We start from the raw sequence: 15,211 nt of genomic DNA on the forward strand, positions 1-15,211 counted from the left end.
CATAATACATTTTATGTACAACTTCCTTTTTTGTTGTTGTTATATTAAAGAAAGAATAAGAAAAAGAAATTAGATAGTAAAGGATAGAAAAGCGTGAGATATATAGTGTGTGAAGAAAAAGAAGAAAGAAGAATGAGTGAAGAAAGTTGAGGAAAAGAAATAGAAAAAAGAGAATAAGACATTAAAAAAAAAAAAAAAAAAGGAGAGAAAAAAAAGAAAAAAAAGAGGAGATTATTGTTTATAATCTTGACCAAACCTCGTCCAGTCCTGAAACAGTTAGTTTTTACAATTGTGTTGCACCATATGATTCCAAGAAGACGACAAATGGAGACCAACTCGTTATGAATTGGTCTAATTTATCCATTAGGAGGAATCGCATTTCCTCTAGATGTGCGGTGTCCAACATATTTGCAATCCACATTTTAAGCGTTGGTATTGATGTATTTTTCCAAAATTTAAGTATTAATTTTTTTGCTATTATTAAACCATAGTTAAAAAATAAATTTTGAGATGTGTTCAATTTATTCCCATCTTCCATTACTCCAAATATAATCATTTCAGTATTAGGTTCCATTCTTATCTTGAATAATTTTGTAAATATTTCGAAAATATCACTCCAAAATCTATAAAGTTTTGTGCAGGAGACTAAGGAGTGTGTTATAGTTGCGTTTTGGGATAGACATTTATCACAAATGGGGGATATATTTGGATAAAATTTGTTCAATCTTGTTTTTGAATAATATAATCTATGTAAAATTTTAAATTGAATTAGATTATGTCTTACATTAATCGAACATTTGTGAATATATATCAAATACATTTCCCCTATGACCTTCGTAATTTTTATCATTAGTTCCCGTTCCCACTCTTCTCTAAGTACCTCTGTCGATGGTAGGTCTATATTTAGAATATGATATTAATTTTTGTGAGTCAGCTTCAATATTCATTGCTTCTTCCAATAATTCAGGAGTTATTTTTTGATATCCTTGTATATATTTTTTCATGAAATCGCAAATCTGAAGATATTTAAAATATTGGTTGTTTTTCAGTTTAAATTTTAATTGTAATTGTTGGAATGATAGTAGGTTTCCCATTTCGTACATATCCCCGATCCTTCTAATTCCGAGACTTTCCCATTGGTTATATGTTTTATCAATGAGAGATGGTTTAATTCTTGATTGTTTGCAGGTGTATTTTGTGTTGCAGGAATGCAGATTGTTGGGAGGGAATTTTGGATGTAATTGTCACCTGTTTGGATCTGACCACGGTGTCAATAAGAAGGGATGCTGGACTTGAGTATACACTGGCTGCATTGTGCTGCTCCACCTCCTCTGGCTTGTCTCTACATGCTATAACTTGCTCCTCCTTGTGGATGCAAGCCTTGTTGCTGTGCAAAACAGCTGACTGTGGCAAAAGATGGACACAAAATGCTGGAGTAACTCAATGGACAGGCAGCATCTCTGGAGAGAAGGAATGGATGCCATTTCAGGTTGAGACCCTTCTTCAGAATTCTGAAGTACTCCAACATTTTGTGTCTATCTTTGGTTTAAACCATCATCTGTAGTTCCTTCCTAAACATTTAGCCTACTGTAACCATCCTGGATGGTGCAGGTGCAGGCATTGAAGGGTTCCTCCAGATCTATGAGGACCCATTGGGGTGCACATTCAGCCTGCCAGTGCATGTTTAATGCTTCATCGGGCTTTCTCCTTGTACTCCATCGTTTGGGTTAATTGTGAGTCACATTGACCACTTTTAGATTTAGTATTCATTGTCTCTGTGCAGATAAGGAAGATTGCACCGAAGCCAGACACAAAAGTTGGAGTAATTCAGCGGGACAGGCAGCATCTAAAGAGTGAAGGAATGGGTGACATTTTGGGTCGAGTCCCTTCTTCAGATTGCACACCAGACATAGAATTCAGTTGAGAGAAAGAGGCAATGTTTAATTATCATATGGACCAAAACGGAACAATAAAGTTGTTACTTGCAGCAGCAGCACAAAAGGTTTGTGAACACAATACTCAATAGATAATATAACAACAAACAAACAAAAAGTAAAATAAATATACACCCAATTTAGTGCAAAAACAAAACAAAGCCTCAAGTCCCTAGTGCAATCCAGGTAGTCAGTAGTTTAGTTGGAGTTAATTATGTTCAATGATGGTTGTTGGGAAAAGCTGTTCTTGAACCTGTTTGTTACTGTTTTCAGGCTCCTAACCCTTCTTCCTGATGGCTGGAGTGACATTAGAGCAGGGTGTGTGGTTCTTTGATGATGCTGGCTGACTTTTTGAGACAACGCCTCTTATAGATCCCGCCGATGGTGGGGAGGTTAGTACCCATGATGGACCAGACAGTGTCTCCACTTTTTGCAATCTCGTTTGTACTTGGGCATTTGAGTTGTTGAACCAGGCTGAAATGCAACCTATCGATATGTGCTCTACCGTACAACTGTAGGAGATCAAGAGAGCATTGTTACCATGATATTTACATGGCTGCATGTCAGTTGATCATTGTGGTCAATGGAGTAGATTAACACAATGCCTTGAATAAGAAATTTGTGGGGTTGGTGGGACCCTGAAAACTTGGCCTCTTGTTGATTCTGACTGATGTTAGAAAAAGAAAAGTGCATGTTATTGCCTGCTATATTTTCTTGTTCTGTGCATTTATGTTCCTGAGAATGAGTTCCTATGAACCCCCCAGAAGTATGATGGCAAAGAACTGAGGGCAGTGTTGATTTGGACACTTATTTCACCAGCTATACTTACCAGCAGATCATGTTCCAACAGGCTGAAAATCCTGCCACCACCCAAAATATAACCTGATTACAAGAATACGATGCCACCTAATCATTGCAACAGAGAACAGTGTTTTTCATCATAGTCACCATTCCCTTAATTCCTTTCCAAAAAAGCAGCCAGAGGCACATATTCAAATTGTTTCATTTCATTCTGGTTACTTCATTAAAATCAAGAGTGTAAGATATAATTATATCTTATAGAAGAAATGAATTGCTTCCTTTGTTGAATTGCACTTTATGGCACTGAATTTGAATAGCTTTTCGCTTTTTGTGGACTGAGAAGATTTTCCTAAGTAATACCAATGTAAAGTTTTAAATTGTAATTATGAAATCCGTACATGTAAACATAGAAAATTTAGATTATTAATACATGACAAGTCAGGCTACTGAGATTATATTTGTAAGAATCGATGGTATGAGTACTTAAACAACTCATCCGAAATTGTTCATTGCACTTCAGTGAAAATGAACAGTTCAATCCACCACAAAGTACATGGTCACATTTAAATGTTGCAAATTAATTAGATACAAGGCCATGATCACATGTGAATAAAGTAAGACTGGAATGTCTTCATAAATGCATTGAAACAACATGTATAAAAAAATCACACATTAAGAACACATCAAGAATGACTCTGAACCCAAAACGTCACCCATTCCTTCTCTCCAGAGATGCTGCCTATCCCGCTGCCTGAGTTATTCCAGCATTTTGAGACTATGTTTCATATGAAAAGGATTTGATTTCTGAGACAGCACACACACTACTCACATGTTGAGATTCTGAGCTGTCATTGCAAGCTTAACATGAAACTGTCTGGTACACCCGGATTGAGCAGCGGGTACAATTGGGGCCTGTCTATCCTTTTTATTCAATGTTGTTCATCTATCTGACTGATTAAGGCAGAGGTTAATTCATACATACACTGTAATAGAATCGGCCCTGAACGCATCTTCTCTGTTGCATCTTCAGAACCCAGATTCAGTACTTACCCAATCTTTGCACTCAATAATGGCAAAACATATGACATCAAGACCTTGGTTTTGTTCAATAGCTCATGACATAATGAGCCTTCGTAAATTGTCTTTGTGAGTCAGCAAGCCTCAAGCTGAACTAGATTCTGGATGCTTTTGTTCTTGCAGCATACTGAATATGTGTTGCTGAGTAAAAACACGGCAAATATAATTAAAGACAGTTCATTATTTGCTTCAAAAGCAGAATGAAATTGAAGGTTAGAGGTACAGACAGAGTTGATTAAATGCGTTAAATACAATGGTTCTCATGCTATTGGAAACACGTAGATGTCTTCTCTGGAGAAACAGGAGGGCAAAGTTGCAGAATTGAACAAAGGAAATATATATATGTGGAGCTGCCTTTACTACCTTACATTGTTAGAAATAAATGTTGCAGAACTTTCCATGAGGTGATTAATGTAGTTGTGTAGATATAATTAATGGGTGGTTAAGTCAATGGCAGATTTGAAAAAAAAAAGTGTTTTTCTCTGGTCAAAGCATTCCCTTCGAAAATAATGTGCCATTGTATATTAAATCTATCACAAAACGCAGTTTTTGAAGTGAGACTATTTGTACTGTCTATACCGAGTTTGTATGGTCAGTCCTTCCACACTCCTAAGACATACAGGTTTGTAGGTTAATTGGCTTGGTAAATGTAAAAATTGTCCCTAGTGTGTGTAGGATAGTGTTATTAGGTGAAAAGAACAGTAAATTTAATAACATTTAATTTGTCCAACTTTAGATATATTAGAAATAATTTAACTATTGATTCAGCCAAACTATACTTTAATGCAATGATTGTGCCATACATGACCTACTGTATAACAACTTGGTCACTGGCATGTAAGTCCACACTAAAGCCTGTTGAAATTGCTTATAAACAAGCCCTAAAAACTCTTGACAAAAAGCCCAGAATGTACCATCACTGTAGCATCCTGAAGAAATTTGATCTGCTGAGCTGGGAAAACGTAATAAAATATTCGGACTCGATTTTGGTTTACAAAATCTTCCGTGGACTAGCCCCACCTCCGTTAAAGGACTTCATAAAGAAAAACACAAATAGGTCGACAAGAGCAGCCTCCAGGGGTGATTGTATAGTCCCGTTTAGGAAAGGTGTCTTTGGGCAGTCAGTATTTTCATATCGAGTGTCGCAGACCTGGAACGCGATACCATGCGTCATACGGGATCTGCCAACCCTTACCTCATTTAACAAACATCTAAAAACATGGTTATTGCAAAATCAAAATTGCAATCATAATCTACATTAAAAATAACCTATGGTACTCTTTAATTGCTATTTTTTTACTTTATTGTTTGTTTTGTTTTTATTTTTGTCTTTTGTTTTTACCTTGTTTGGAATGTGTTTACCTTGTGTTGGGACAAAAGATGGAAATTAGCTACTGGCTACAATCTTGCATATTACATGCAAATGTTTATTAATATGCACTGCCCCTAATAAAATCAATTCAATTCAATTCAATTCAAATTATGCAGGGATCACTGGTGGTCGCAGACCCAGTGGGCCAAAGGGCCTGTTTCCGTGCTGTATCTCTAAACTAAACTAAAAGATAAAGTGCTCAGTTCCCACTCACCCACACTTCTTAATTTATTTCCTAAAGCAAATAAAAATAAATAATATAGGTGTTAACGTCCAGTAATATTTTTTCATAGGCAAAGTAAATTTTTTTTAAAGCAGAGGTTGTATGGCAAAAATCAATGCAAATAGTGTGACATTAAAAAGTTAATGCTGGAAGTTTTTACATGAGTTGTTCTTAAATGCAACCGAGTGTTAAAGTACATACCCTTCCAATATTCAGGGACAATTTGTTCATTCCTATGTTTCAAAAGAAATGGCTAACAGATATTAGTGTCAATAAATTGGCAATACATGGGTGCCAACTGAGCATCTTAATTACTATGTTAATTAAATCTAACTATGACATTGAGGGATAAACACTAAGCAAAATTTTAAGGACAAAGACAATATGTTTCTCCCTATCAATGTGACACATTTCACGTTGGCGTCATTTTTGTTCGAATGTGACAAGTTTACTGAGTTGAACATCCAGTAAACTGTAATTATTTTAATTGTATTACTTATTCATCATAGCTTTAACAAATAATTATCCAGCATGATACTTGCCTACGTCTGTACAGATCTTGAATACTAAAAATGTTACCCGCTTAGCATGCACTGTGGGCGAAAGAGAAAATGCTTGTATATTATGCTGCTTTTTACATCTTTAGGATATTTCAAAGTTCTTCTCAGATAATAAATTATTTTTTGAAGTAAAGCCACAATTGCCTTCTATATCAATGTGACAAGTCAGTTTCACAACAGCTATGAGGTGTTTAGATAGTTAACTGGTTTGGGCAGAATTGTCAATGGGTGAATATTGATTTAGACATCAAGAATACTCTTCTTTCAAAAAGTAAAATTGATATTTTTATGTTCAACTGAACAAAACGTACAGGACCTTAATTGAACACTACATTCAAAGACAACATTTCAGTAACGTAGCACTTTCTAATGCTACACTGAAGTGTCAGTTTAAATTCTGGAATAAAGCATAAAACCTTCTGATGTACAGATGAAAAATTGAAGCAGGCAAGCACTGATACTAAGGTCATGGTTGTATGATTCTCTGAATAAAGCTGGGCTGAGAGTCGTACAACAGTGGTTTATTTCACCAAACCAGGCCAGTCCCTCATTTAGTTTAAGTATTAGTTTGGAGATACAGCATAGAAACAGGCTTTTAGCTCACTGAATCCACGCTGACCATCGATCACCCATTCACACTAGTCCTATGTTATGCCACTTTCGCATCCACTCCCTAAACACTAATGGGGAATTTATTGTTCCTCTTTGGGATGTGGGAAGAAACTGGAGCAATCCATGCACTCACAGGGAAAACATGCAAACTCCACACAGACTGCATTTAGGTCAGGATCAAACCTGGGTCTCTGGTGCTGTGACCACCTGCGCTACTGGGCCGCACATACATTTAACAAGTTCACAGGTTCACAAGTTATAGGAGTAGAATTAGGACATTTGGCCCATCGGATCTATTCCGCCATTCAATCAGGGCTGATCTCAGCCTCCTAATCCCATTTTCCTGCTTGTCCCCATAACCCTTGACACCTGTTCTAATCAAGAATCTGTCTAACTCTGCCTTAAAAATGTCAATTGACCTGGCCTCCAATGCCCTGTGGCAATGAGTTCCACAAATTAACTACCCTCTGACGAAAGACGTTCCTCGTCATCTCCTTTCTAAAAGAACGCCCTTTAATTCTGAGGTTGTAGTCTCTGGCCCTAGACTCTCCCACCAGTGGAGAGTCATTTTCACATCCACTCTATCTGTGCTTTTCATTATCCTGTAAGTTTCAATGAGGATCCCACCTTAACCTTCTAAACTCCAGCAAGTAGAGGGCCCAGTGCTGTCATACACTCATCATATGCTAACCCACTCATTCCTGGAATCATTAACAAAGGTGTATCCGTATCCTTTTTTAACCTTACTCAATAAACACCTTTCAGTCTCAGTCTGAAAAGTCAAATTGTCTCAGTCTATTGGAGGTCTGGAGAACTGGTTTCCAGGTTCCCCTCACTCTTTGTGGGAACCTGGTTCCTGATTTTACTCTTGAATGGCTCAGCTCTGATTTTAATCCTTTTCCAACTGTTCCACCAAGAATATATTCACCCACAGATTCTTTCATCATTCAAACAACTTGCCTCATACTTTATTCCTCTCATTTTAAGGAAACAAACAAAAAAATCTGTGTGTAACAGTTTCCCATAATTTTGCATGCTGGTATTATTCTGGTACTTTGTCATTGAAAATGCAGAGAAGCTTTATTTCAATAGGGCAGGAGTTGTTTGATAGCAGACCTGGAATGCTGCCTATGTTTTGGTCGATTGCTTTAACTTGGGAACCAGAGCAGAGAAGGTTCCATCACACAGGAACTGTTTTATGAAGAAAGGTTAGGATGAAAGCCAAGGTTCTATTACTTCTGGACCCCATCATACCTCAGCTTTAGCTCTTATTGACTTGAGTACATGGGCACCCGAATCCCTTTGCTCTGTCATGTTAGTACTTTTATAATTCAGGAATGAAAGCGGTTTGTCTTTCTTTGAATCTCACGTAAATGAAATTAAACATCTCCATGTTTAATTCCACCTGTCATATTTTTTCCTGGTTAGTTACCCCATGTAGTTGTGTATAGTATATCGTGTCCCTGCTACACAACCTGCCAGTGCTCTTGAATGTAGCTTGATTGTACAAGTCTTTTCTGTTATTCAGCTCATTAATACCATATTAAGGATGTTGAGTATGCTAAGAAGTGAATGTTCAGAGATTTTTTAAGTAAGTAAGTAAGTAAGATTTTTTAAGTAAGTAACATTCGTCTAATGTGCTTGAACTCTTGAAGTAACAATGCAATCGATGGGTTTTGAAAAGGCAAATTACAAAATAAGTCCATTAGTAGATTCACAAGAGCATTACCTGTTGTAAGTTCCTTTCAAAGTTGCTCACCAACCTGAATGGGAAATACATCACAGTTATTAGATTGGCAAAGTTAGAACTAAACAAGACCCAAAGAGGTACAAATGCTTTTAGAGAAGGTGCAGGAATACTTGTGGTGAATGCATATGAATATTTGTGGGTGTTGTAAAAAGTTTTAAAAGCTTTTCAAAATCATATGGGATTCATTGCTTTATTATGGAAGGAATAGAGCGCAAAAGCAAGGAAGCTGACCTTTATATAACATGGATTTGACATCAGCTGGGCCATTGTATTCGGTTCTGGACAATTTAGGATGGATGTCATGACTTTGCAGAGGTTTGGAGAGGCTCTCTCCAAGAGCGAAGCTTTAGAATCTGCTGTGGCTCTCCATTGAGCTGAGAAGGTTAACAGGATAATAGAGGTCTTCAGAATTCTAAATGGTTTTGAAATAGTAAATAAGGAGAAGCTGTTTTCAGTAGCATACATGTCGGTAACTAGATTACATAGCTTTAAGCTGATAGGCAAGAGTATCAGAGGTGACAAGGTGTGCAGAGAATTGTTGTGATCAGTATGGCATGACCTTAAAGGAGAGAGGGCGCAAATTCAATAGCAACAATCAGAAGAGATTTGAATAAATACAGAAATGAAAAGAATTACTTGGCTTGGGGGAAGAAAAAGAGAACAAGATTAATTGAATGAGACCCTCAAGTCAGCACAAACTGTAACCTTCCTTGGACCATTTCATTCTGTGAGTCCGGGATACGGAATATTTGCATTCAGATTATTGTGGACAAGGTCACCATTTTTTTGCTAATTCCTGTTTGTGCTTGAGTAGACTGAATGCAGGTCTTCCACCAAGCAGTCAGCTAATCTGTGCTTTCTTGTTTGGAGAGTACCTGTATTCATCCTGCAGGGGTGATGTGCTCTTTTTGTGCTTGTCCCTTTAATTCTCCATCCAACACCTACTTCTCCTCCCCTTCCTTAACCCTCTAGCTGTCTCCTCCCACCCTCCCATCCGCCCGCCCTCGGGCTCCTCCTCCTCCTCCCCTTTTCCTTCTTTCTTTCCCCACCCCCCATCAGTCTGAAGAAGGGTTTCGGCCCGAAACGTCGCCTATTTCCTTCGCTCCATAGATGCTGCTGCACCCGCTGAGCTTCCCCAGCAATTTTGTGTACCTTCGATATTCCAGCATCTGCAGTTCCCTTTTGAACACCTACTTTGACCTGCCTGTATGTGGCTTTGTGCATTGTTACAACAAGGGCCTACATCAATTAATATTTAGAACAAAATTGCAGATGCTGGAAACCTGAAATAAAACAAAAAGTGTGGAAAAACTGAGCAGGTCTGGCAGCATCTGTGGAAAGAGAAACAGTTAATACTTCAAAATAATACCCGTTTCTCTCTCCATCGGTGCTGCTTGACCTACTGAGTTTTTTTTCAACATTTTCTGCTTTTATTTTAGTTCAACATAATCTGGAGCTACAACAACAGACCTTCTCCCCAGGCCATTGCAGCCTGACAGTCACGATACTGAATTATTCAACTCACTCTCTCTCTGCTCCCGATCATGCATCTTTGCTCAGCTGTTCACCCACCTTGACCTACTAGGCATGTCCTTTGGTGTTTCAGTTTGCAACGTGCATTTCTGTGCTCAAACCTATTCATTGCTCTCGTTTTATAGCTTTAATAACGAAAGGATTGTTTCTCACCAACCCCCCTCGTCCTCAAACATTCCTCAAACGTTGTTGGGATTATACCATTTGAGACACCGCATCTATTAGAGCGTGTTCCATGTCTTCCAATCAATTTCCAACCCACAACACAAGGACATCTCAAAACCCTTGTGTTTTTTTTTATGTTTGCTTATATTTCTTGCAAAAGCATGAGGCAGTCCATATGGATAACCTATTAGTATCGTCTAAATATTTTTAAACAAGATGAACCAGTCTTGAATAAACTTCGGAAATTCGATGCTTACTGTTTCTAATCAGCTCATCTTTGTTCAAGTTTGGAGTAACTTTTGTCCAATGGCAGATTCCAATATCTTGCTTGGAAATGAGAATAAATTGACTGGGAATCATTTTCCCTCTTTACCGGAGTGGTGTTTCCAATCTAAAAGCACAATTGTGCGAGCAAATCTACACCAAAGCAGACTTATTATAAGGTTGGCAGCTTTTCTCTGTATGTTTTGTGCCTTTTTCAAGGCTCTAGTGTTTTAATTTGTTTCTTGCTGATACTTAGCTTTGCAATTCCCTTTGTGCCAGGTGCCATTGATTTTTTTTTCTTTGATGCTACCTTCTTTTAGTGGCATCAAAAGGTTTCTACATGATCACTTGGAGAATAGTGAAAGGAAGTCTGGAAGACCTGTCGGCCTTCTGGGTCCATGTGGCCTTCTGTTTGCTCATTAACCTGGATCGTATTTCAGTACGCGAATTTTGAACTGAAATCAAAGCTTCCCCGTGAAAAATTACTCCATGTAAGTGTAGCACACATGGCCTGCAGGCATTTATAAAACAACAATTCGGCTTTACACTTTAAAATAAAACAATTGAATGTACATTAACATTCCCCAGACATTCAGTGAATTACAAGCCTAACTCCATAAGTACCAGTTCTCTCTATATATTCCCTGCCATCTCTGATACTGTAAATAGCTTGTTCTAAGCTTCCGCAAGTCTAGTTTCAGTCGATAAAATACTGAATCAAGCACTTGAACAACTAAACTTTATTTTGGATAACACAACACAAATTCCCCTATACAATACCTAACCACCACAGGTTCAATCCTTGTATCTGCTTGGTCAAGCCCTTCCAGCCTCGTGCAAGCAGAAACACTCCAAAAGGTCACGCAGTCCCAAGCGTTCTTCTAGAAGATCAACATCGGACCTCGTGAGAGCTCCCTTTTATAGGTTCCCAAACCTTGAGGGGCCGAACCACATGGGGGTGATCTCTATACAGTCCAATAACACATATTGATTAACACAGTACATGCTAGACAGTTCCCTAACCCAATAATACAGTAACTAATACAATGTATCTGATGAAGCTTCTGGATGGAAGTTAACAGAGATGAATTATTCAAGATGTGCCCGGGGATTCAGACAACCCAGATAAAGCTCAACATCTTAACCAATCAACAACTGTCCAAATAAGGCTTTGCAACATTATTTGCACAATGTATATCTGGTTGGCATTGACTCAATCAGTTCCATGCAATTTGCACCTTATTGTAAGATTCTGCAGATGTCCCATTCTTTCCATGCAGCTCTCATCTAAGCCACAGACAAACTGGCACCATTCAGCAGCTTGTCCCAGTTCTGCAAAAGGCACATTTAACTTGACCAAAATGGCTTAGCAGCACGGAAGCCTTTACTCAATTTTAATGTCCTGGCTGTTCCAATTTGGCCAGCATTACCAATGCCATTTTATGTTGAGTGGTTGAACACCTTTCCCCTTGCTGCACCCTTTGTCTTGCTGCGTCCCCTGCTGCTGTTAGCCATTATTTACAAAGTTATTCATCCTATTTCTTTCCCTCCGCCTTCCTTTATTCTTTCTCATTTCAACACTTCAAGGCAAATTTCACTGTGAAAGGATAATTAAAGTGGAAATTATCATTACAACATATGTTCCCGAACCTTTTAATGGGCTTGCATCCAATCTTGATCCCACTCGCTCCTTAAAATGAAAACCATTAATTTTGTTCCAGAAAGTAAAAGCTCTCAGTTTCTTCATTATTAAACATTATCTTCGATCATGGGTCCATGTCTAAGGCTTTGCTGCAAACTGACAATAATAGACATTGGGATAATGTTGCTGAACAATAATTAGAGCAGAAGATAAATAGTCCTGGAAATGTATGAACTGTCCACCTGATAGCTTCAATGGTAGGAATTCATATTTCTGGAATTATGTACATACGAGTTCATATCCCAACATGACACCTTGATAATTTAGGGGTTTCATTAAATAAGCACTGGAATAAGAAGTCAGTAACACATAGTGGTCTCAGAATAAATGGCTTATTGTAAAAACGGATTTGATTTACTTAGCCCTTTGGGGTCGGAAATCTGCAGTGCCTTCAAGGTCTAACCTATATGTGTCTCCAGACACACAGCAAAGCACGTGTCTATTGGAGATTTCTTGTCAGAGGATAGGTTAGGTTGCTTGGAGGTGTGTCTGCTCTTAGGATGTATGTCATTCTGACAGTTACCCAAAGAAATGTGGAAGAATTAGAAAAGCTGACCCAGTACATCATCATGATAGGCAACTCAACTGATAGGCTTCATTAAATGTTTTAAGAAGAGAAATATGTCACAAACCATTGGAGTGTAACATGCAGGCCTAGAACTGTTCTAATGCTATTTAAGAACTGTAAGAAGCTTTCCAATGAAACACATCCCCATTCTAGTCATGTATATGTCTGTATATGATAAAGCATAGTAAAAGCAGTATTTCGGAAGCATTCAGGCACAGATTAATTAAGAGGCGTGATATTCAAGGTATCGAGGTTGGCAACATTTTTCAGTATCAACAAATTAAACTATTTGCTCTAATGTGCATTTGAGTTTGCTGAGTAAGAGCATGTGTTATCAGTAATCCAGCACAACATAACTTGTTATATTTGTAAATTAATCTCCACCACTTTCTGACAGCATTTTATGATACTATCCTTGATAGTATGTGCTGCATACTATGTATGATTGTATGTATGATACTTCCGTGCAACACAGATCTAGTCACACCTCTTGGCTTCTATATCACATTCAAAAGTATACAAACTCTCCATTATGTGTGAGGAGGATGCTAGGAGGCTGCAAGATGACTTGGATAGGTTGAGTGAGTGGGCAAATGCATGGCAGGTGCAGTATAATGTGGATAAATGTGAGGTTATCCACTTTTGTGGCAAAAACAGGAAAGTAGATTATTACCTAAATGGTGGCCGATTAGGAAAAGGGGAGATGCAGCGAGACCTGGGTATCATGGTACACCAGTCATTGAAAGTAGGCATGCAGGTGCAGCAGGCAGTGAAGAAAGCGAATGGTATGTCGGCATTCATAGCAAAAGGATTTGAGTATAGGTGCAGGGAGGTTCTACTGCAGTTGTACAGGGTCTCGGTGAGACCACACCTGGAGTATTGCATACTGTTTTGGTCTCCAAATCTGAGGAAAGACATTCTTGCCATAGAGGGAGTACAGACAAGGTTCACCAGACTGATTCCTGGGATGTCAGGACTTTCATGTGAAGAACAACTGGATAGACTCGGCTTGTACTCGCTAGAATTTAGAAGATTGAGGGGGGATCTTATAGAAACTTACAAAATTCTTAAAGGGTTGGACAGGCTAGATGCAGGAAGATTGTTCCCAATGTTGGGGAAGTCCAGGACAAGGGGTCACAGTTTAAGGATAAAGGGGAAATCCTTTAGGACCGAGATGAGAAAAACATTTTTCACACAGAGAGTGGTGAATCTCTGGAACTCCCTGCCACAGAATGTAGTTGAGGCCAGTTCATTGGCTATATTTAAGAGGCAGTTAGATGTGGCCCTTGTGGCTAAAGGGATTAGGGGGCATGGAGAGAGGGCAGGTACAGGATACTGAGTTAGATGATCAGCCATGATCATATTGAATGGCGGTGCAGGCTCGAAGGGCCGAATGGCCTACTCCTGCACCTATTTTCTATGTTTCTATGTTTCTATAACCAAAATGAAAATTGCTTGAAGCAGTACTTTGTGTAGGACAGAACTGCAGATGCTGGTTTAAACCGAAGATAGACACAAAAAGCTGCAGTAACTCAGCGGGACTGGCAGCATCTCTGGAGAGAAGGAATGGGTGATGTTTCGGGTCAAGATCTTTTCTCAGACTTGTTAGGGATAAGGAAAACGAGCGAAATAGAAGATGAGAGATAAAGAACCACGAATGAAAGATATGCAAAAATGTAACAATGATAAAAGAAACAGGCCATTGTTAGTTGTTTGTTGGGTGGAATCGAGAAGCTAGTGTGACGGGTGGGGGAGGGATAGAGAGAGAGAGAGGGAATGCCGGGGTTACTTGAAATTAGAGAAATTAATATTCATACCACTGGGCCATACCAGGTTGTGAGCTGCAACCCTAAAATTATGATTTTAACACAGTTTTGAGATCCTGAGCACTTATTACACCAGTGCAATTATTAAACACTAACTGAACTTTTCTCTGTCTCTCCCACTCTCACTCGCTCACACTCTCACTCATCTCTCATTCACTTCCTGCTACACCTCCTCCAGACAGATTAGCTATGATTCACAAATCTTCAGCTCTCTCCCTTAGTAAGCACTGCTGCATTTTACCAATCCACTCCCTGTCTGCATCCTGTTACGGAGGTATTCCCTTTGGCCCCCCCACCACTATTACCTTACTTTGCAACTTAACCTTTCTTAATTCTGATGAAAGTTAATTGACTTGAAACGATAACTCTAATTCCCTCCACACAGACTTCACAGTCCAGCATTTTCTGTTTACAGGTGAGATGAGGGAGGTACTCGTAGATCCTCTCTCTCCAAGACACCACCCCTCCTGAAGAAGGTGTCTTGAATTGCTTGATAGCTTGCTCGGGCAGTATTTCCATTGAAATAAGTGACATCTATAATTTCTACAATGAATCATGAGGATGGAATAATTACTGAATTGTGATTTCCTCCTTCCCTGTTTTCCCTCCACACCTCACACCAGTCCAGTATCCAAGTTACAATGGAAGGAGACCTGACTTGTCGCTATCCCGGCAAACGGCATTCAGACATGCTTTGTCTCGGGAGTCCATGACAATATTTGTTTAGACTCTAGCCTTTTTTAGTTGTTATTTTTATATACTTGACTGGGTTGTACAAAGCTAACTGACTTTATATTCAGGGAGAGAAGGAATAGGTGGCGTTT

This window comes from Amblyraja radiata, chromosome 21 (assembly GCF_010909765.2).
Source record: "Amblyraja radiata isolate CabotCenter1 chromosome 21, sAmbRad1.1.pri, whole genome shotgun sequence".
Taxonomy (NCBI): Eukaryota; Metazoa; Chordata; class Chondrichthyes; order Rajiformes; family Rajidae; genus Amblyraja; species Amblyraja radiata.